General features: G+C 37.8%; 1 non-coding gene across 1 annotated transcript; it reads left to right on the top strand.

The window, feature by feature from the left end:
• The first annotated feature begins 5,578 nt into the window (after positions 1 to 5,578).
• On the top strand, positions 5,579 to 5,723 carry LOC142449715 (small nucleolar RNA SNORA48). Its single transcript, XR_012784832.1, has one exon. It is a non-coding gene; the product is annotated as a small nucleolar RNA SNORA48 (small nucleolar RNA).
• Positions 5,724 to 7,178: the final 1,455 nt, after the last annotated feature.

Genomic DNA, 7,178 nt, shown 5'->3' with positions numbered 1-7,178 from the left:
GACAAAATAACAATCTATAAATTATCAAGGGCTCATGAGGTAGAGGGGAAGCGGGGAGAGAGGGGGGGAAAAAAGGAGGACCTGATGCAAAGGGCTTAAGTGGAGAGCAAATGCTTTGAAAATGTTTAGGGCAGGGAATGTACAGATGTGCTTTATACAATTGATGTATGTATATGTATGGATTGTGATAAGTGTTGTATGAGCCCCTAATAAAATGTTTTTAAAAAATTTCAAGTGCAACTAGGAAGCTACTTCAAAGCTAGCTCTCTTCTCTGTGAGACTACTAGTGGTTGCATACCTATTTAGCAAGGACAGTTCATTAGGCCGTGGATAGGAAGATAACATGAATAATCAGTTTATCAAGAACATGTAGATAAATAAAATCATTTTACTTATCTTCTAGGCCCAGTGATTATTTGTTTATAATTTCTCTGAACTAGAAAATGAAAATGTTAAGCTATAGTTGCAAGTTTTTCTATCACTGGTGTAAAATTTCAACTTACACAGATCTCAATGAAACAAATGTAAGTGTATGGGGAAAAATAGGCAGTGAATTATTTATATAGGTGAACAATAAAAAATATAAAGAAACTGGATGCTTTGGAAGATGGTGATAAAATAGGAATCATTTTTTTAGGACTCCTGAGCAGGAATTTGAGTAATGGAACTCTGTAATCATCAGATTAAACCAGCTCCCTCACTAGAATGAATATACCAGCAGTCCCCCATTTATGAATGTCCAATTTTTAGACAACTCATACTTGTCTTTGATGTTTTATAAATTTATTCTCACTTGAAAATGATTGGAGCAACCCTTCTTGAAGAAAATCTGTCATCACTCTCACCTTACCTTGCTGCACAGGCAGCTTTTAAGTCATTCAGTGCTATCAGGTCTATGCCAACTCCTAACTGCCCTGTGGGATACAGTAGAATTGTCCCTGTGAGTTTCTGAGATGGTCACTCCTTATGGGGGTAGAAAGTCCAGTCTTTGTCCCAAGAGCAGCAGGTGGTTTCCAATTTCTGACCTTGAGATTTGTAGCCCAGTACAACCACTATGCAACCAGGAATCCTCTTCTTTGCCTACACTAAGGCTCAATACAAACTATGTGCACTGGTTCTGACTTATCTACAAATTAGATTTAAAGACGCACTTCAGAAAGGATCTCATTCATAACCTGCGCCTGCCTTTATACAATTGTAGTCAGAATGACTAATTTGTCTATATGATTAATTTCTGTTAGGTTAGGCTATGTTTAAATTTTACTTTGGAAAGCTGCATACAAGGCAAATTAAAACAGATATCCCTAAGACAGGAAAGGTAATATGCAGTGCTAAAATTGCCAGCCTTGATATTATCTACAATCGTATGAATCCTTAAGCAAACATTCTCAACTCATCCTTATTAACAAGGTGATGTGACAGAAAGGAAGAAGCCACAGGTTAGGGAACCTCAGGCAACTGTCGATTGGTGCATATGGTACATCATTACTGGGCTGATTCTAATGAGGTTTCTGAGCTTGAAATTCCACATCCCAGTTGGTGCCGATACGCATTTTACTCTTAATACCTTCCCTTTACCAAATAAAGATAATTGACGATTTTAGGAGCTTTTGAGATTTTTAAACAATGGCTATATTTAACTTTGATTTCTATTTTTGCCTTATCTCCACTTATCCTCAAATCCAATTTGCATAAGTAATTGTTAAGCATTTAAATTGAACACACAGGGATTCATTCTTCATGTAAATGATTAATCTCAAGTTGGACTGCCCTACCCAACATCTTTTAAAATATCAAGCATATAAAAATGTTTCTTATTTAAAATTCAATTTTTGTATCATGTCACTTATATTAAAAAATTGTAAAATTTTATTACAGTCTATTTCAGATTTAATTTTAGATTATGCCAAATAATATGAGAAGAATATACTAAAATTACAAATTACAATCCCCAAGGTCTTTAATTTTTGCAAATCATAATAGTTTTCTAGCATTTCAAAATTCTACTCAGATATACATTTAGTATTATTCATTTTAATTCAAGATTATATACTATTATTCCTTTTTAAAAATTATTTCTTAATATAGTCAGGATACTTTCATAATAATAGAATGTTATAGGGTGTGATTTTCCTAACAACTGAGAATATACTCATAATAATACTACCTTCATGCTTCTCATAGCAAATTGCACACTACCAAGCACATAATATTTTCTGAAGGAATTTCTACTAGAAACACCACACATGGGAAAAGATTAAAGAAGGCATAATACTGAAGCAGCCTTCCGTGTATTCGTAGAAGAGATTCCACTTGACCTCTAAGAATAGCTTCTCACTAAGGGATGGTATAGGAGTGGGCAGTGTTTGGTTATATTAAGCATGAGGTTCTTATGAATCGGAACTGGCTCAATGGCACCTAACAAAAAAAAAGAGAGAAATTAAGATGAGAGAGAGTTGACCATTCTTGAAGTAAGGGAGAGAAAAAATAAATGCGCCCCCTCCCCTTAGAGTATATTTTCCACTTGACTTTGAAATGTGTTTGTTAACTCATGGTTCCCAGAGAGGTCTCTCTTGCTCATGGCAATCCCATCTAGAAGAGAACAACATGTTGCCTGGTCCTTAGCCATCTTCATGATCACTGGCATGTTCAAGTCCATTGTGGCACTCACTGTTTAGTTACAGACTTCCAATCTAGGGAGTCTTCTTTCAGTACTCTGTCAGCCAATGCTGTGTTAGGATCTATAGGCTTGCCCTTGGCCAACTTTCAAAAGTAAACTGCCAGGTCTTTCTGCCAGTTAGGTATAAAGTCAGTCAATTAAATGTAGTGTAGCAAATTCGATATTGTGTTTTGTGCCTTAAGGGAGAAAATTAAACCAACCTACTACTATCAAACAAATTCTGACTCATTGTGACCTGGTATAGTATCTCTGAGACTGTAAATCTTTCTAGAAACGAGCAGCCTTATCTTTCCCTCCTGCAGCAGCAGGTGGGTTTGAACCAAGACCTTGCAGGTAGCACCCCAATGTGTGACTCACAGTCTTGCCCGAGCTTTTTTAATGAGGGAAAGGCAGTGACTGAAATGAGACATAATGCCTCTGCTGTAAATAGCAACTTCTTGTCTTAATATTATCTATTTAATGTAACTTCATTTTATTAAATAAATTTGACAAAATATATACATTAAAGATTAAGAACCAGCTTACAAGAAATAGTCTCTGAAGATATGCATTTATTTGTAAGGAATTAAACACAAGTAAGTTAGCATTGGACTCACTGTAAGATCAGCAATTCGAACTCCCCAGCTGCTCCACAGGAGAAAGCGGAGCCTTCCTGGCTCCTGGAAAAAGGCGCAGAAACTCTAAGGAGTGGTTCTACTTTGTCCTCTCCGATCAGTGTGAATCACAATTCACTACATAGCATTGCGTAGGCGTAAATTATAACATCAATATAATATTAGACATTCTACAAAATACATCATGAAAACTTTGAAGAATTTAAATTTATATCATCTGTAAAACATTCAATATCAGCAACAGTAATCTGCAAGTATTTCATGAACTGTTTTCTTATTCAGGACAGACCCATACGATACCAAAACCAAACCCTCTGTAGTACTAGTCGAGGGCAAGGGTTTGCAAACTTTTGAGACAGAAGCACCAATTCTGTCCCTCACAGCAATTTAAAAATTAATCAAGAGCTGTTAAATATAGTCTTAAAGACAAGTGAAATCATTATCTAAATGACATCCTTTAACATTTTTCAATTTTACTTCCGAGCTCCCTGTACATACTGAGAGTGTGGAACGTGGCTCTGGAGGTGCTGTCTGCCAACCCCCATAGGCACAGACTGAAACGCTGAGTGAGTTCTCTGGGTCACTCCAGATGTGGAAGGAGAGTCTGACAACAGGACTTCATTGAGGAGGGGATGTGTGATTTAGAGTCACAAAGAATAGAGAAGGGGGACACCAAAATGCACTGAGAAAGCTGTTTCAAGCTTAGGAAAGTGTGCAAATACAAACATAGGCAAAGTGAGTGTAGCTTTGGTTTGTTTGGGGGCCAGGTCGGGGCTGAGAGTTCAGGGATAGGTATCAGGAAACCTGGGAGAACAGGTAGATAATGTGGTAAACATTAGAATAATTCCACTTTCACAAAAATGTCCATGCTTTATTGCCCACACCTGTGACTACAGTAGATGACCCACAAAAGGACTGTGCAGTTGCGGTTAAGGTTACAGACCCCAAGAGAAGGAAATTATCGAGGCTTATTCCAGGGGCCCAATCTAATGATTTGAGCCTTTAAAATCAGCTGGGGATAAGAGAGAGAGAGAGAAATGGAAGGAATTTGAAGTATGAGAAAAATTCCACCTGCTACTACCAGTTTTGAGGATGAAGGAAAAAGACAGAAAATATGGAAAGTCTCAAAAGATAAGAAAAAAATGGCATGGATGGAAATGAACTCTGTGAACCACCTGAATGACGGATGCAATTCTTCCCTAGACACGCCAGAAACATGGTCCTGTGGACAACTTGAATTTGGCCTTGTGAAACCCCGAGCAGACAGCGAGCTGAGGCACCCTGGACGGGAACTTCTTACCTACAGGACACTGAGACAATGGCGTTGCTTGAAGCCTCTGAATTGGTAGCACTTGCACAGGAAACAGTAGAAAGGTGTTTGTTGTTTTGTTCCCCCAATGGATATCAACTCACAGTCATCCTGAATGATAGGGTAGAACTGCCAATAGACTTTTCTGGGCTATACTCTGGACCCAAGCCAAAAACCAAACTCAACGCCTTTGAGTCAAGGCCAACTCTCGCAATCCTGTGGGACAATAGGCCGTTCCTGCAAATCAGAAACTGTAACTGTTTACAGGAGCTGAAAAATCTGCCTTTCTTCCTCGGAGCCACTGGTGGTTTCAAACTGCTGATCTTGCAGTTCGCCACCCAATGTGTAACATGACAGAAGCAGATTATCAGGATTTTCTTGTGGGACTGCTAGGGATTCAGTCAAATGACCTTCCAATCAGCGGCTGAATGCTTCATGTTTCACCAACAAGGTTCCTTAGAAAGTAGAAGAGGCACCAAGCGCGTAAAGGTGATTGAAACAAAGCATATGTAGTAAGAAAACACAAAATCCCACATCTTTTGTATGTTCTTCAAAAGATATATTTTTCATTTCATGACAATATGCAAAAGGTTAAAATACTGTATAAAATAATTTTCAATTCCTAGCTTCTCTGCATTTAACAAGACCGTGAAATACTAATGTGAACCTCCCAGAGGAGAATATATGTGGTATTTTTCCAATTTATTTAGATAATCTAAGACGTATTATAAATGGTGGATATCATCAATCCCATTAACAAATATATTCAATTAAATATTCATTTTAAAACCATGTCAAACAATTTTTTATCTATTATTTTATTTAAGAATCTTAGCTTATTTTTCAGGTGATTTATTTTCCCAGATCTGAGTGCTATTTATTGTATTTTTTTCCTTTTTCACATGGCTATTTTATAATATGCATTAGCTATTAGTGTTTTTAAATGCTTTTAAAAGAAGGTTTAAAAAATGAATGTAACCCTTGGTGATGGGCAAAGGGGGACCTGATTGGTGGTGATGCTCTTCTGTCAGTCAGGGTCAGAGCATACTGGCAACCCTTTGTTCATCCTAGCTTGATGTCTAGATCGTGGCCAAAGCTGTTTCATGCCTAGGGCACGTAAAAAAAATAAAATAAACTTTTGCTGTTACCAACCTGTAAAATACTGCAGTTATCATTTGGCAGTATCCTACAATTTTGGGCAGCTATGTATTACAAGTCGCATGGCAATAGCATTGCACTAGGATGCAGGATTTCATTGCTGCGGGGCAGTGGTTAAGGCAGGCAGGCAGTGTTAGCCCTGAGCTCAAGAAATCTTCAGCACACACCTCACCAAACATCACACACCTCACCAAAGAGAAGCAGTCCAGCTCTCACACTGGGGTGAAAGAATTAAACGTTTGACCCAATAGAGCAGGTTAAATTTTAAGTTGCAGATTTCATATGACCTGTGAATGCTCTTCTACATATCCCAATTGTCCTAAGCAGATAAAAAGCTCCCCACTCACGGGTTTAGTACTCAACTGCCAACTGCAGCACCGGCAGCTCAAACACACCAGCCGATCCCCAGAAGGAAGAGGTGACAGTAGCATCTGTGAGCAGTTAGGGCACTGGAAACCCCAGAAGGCAGTTCCACTCCGGCACCAGGACCACTATGAGTCAGAACCGACGTCATGGCCGTGGATTTAGGTTTGGATTTGACTATATCCTCTGACTGAGCTTTCAGCATGTTTGTATGTTCCTAAACTGAAGGGATATTTGATATGAACCATCCAAGTCTTGAAGAAAATGATGTCATGGCATGGGAAGCAATAAAACTTTATTGAGGGTAGGATACTTAAGATCAATGGCAATAAAATTTTTATCTGTCAATGTGAACAATAATATCAAGTATTAAAAGACTTAATAAGGTAGCAGGTTAATATGTCTTGTGACTTTATATGTTTTTAAAAAACTCACTGCTATAGAGTCGATGCTGGCTCAAAGTGACCCGTTGGGACAGTGTAGATCTGCCGCTGTGAGTTTCTGAGACCGTAACTATGTGCTTGAGCAGAAAGCTCCGTCTTTAGCCCTAGGAGCAGGCTGCTGCTTTTGAACTGCTGAACTTGGGGGATCACAGCCCCATACTTATAACCACTACACCCCCATGCCTCTTTATTTCTATCCATACAGGCTTGAAAGCTTGCATTACATTTTTGAGAAAATGTTATTTAAAACAATATAAATAACAGACGTATACAATTTCTATGGAGGATATATGATATAAATGCAATTTTTGAAAGCAAGTGCTTGGTTTGATGTTTGCTAATTTTTTCTAATTTGATCAATTTATTCCCAAGTTGGATAGCAATAACTGTGTTTCTTGCTAATTTTTCTTTCCTTTTTCTTTTAGGATGGTTTATCTTTCCAACACTCATAGATACTTCTTAGGATAAGAAGTATATTTAATTCTATTCACTATTTTATTGCCTTATTTTTCTAATGGATATAAGTTTATAGTTTTATTTTGTTATCCAATATTCAAATGAACATTTGGGAATCCAAGGCCATATTTTGTGACAGTTTTACTTAGTTTCTC

The sequence above is a fragment of the Tenrec ecaudatus genome, chromosome 5, assembly GCF_050624435.1.
Source record: "Tenrec ecaudatus isolate mTenEca1 chromosome 5, mTenEca1.hap1, whole genome shotgun sequence".
NCBI classification, from domain to species: Eukaryota; Metazoa; Chordata; class Mammalia; order Afrosoricida; family Tenrecidae; genus Tenrec; species Tenrec ecaudatus.
This window is presented reverse-complemented; position numbering and strand designations above follow the sequence as displayed.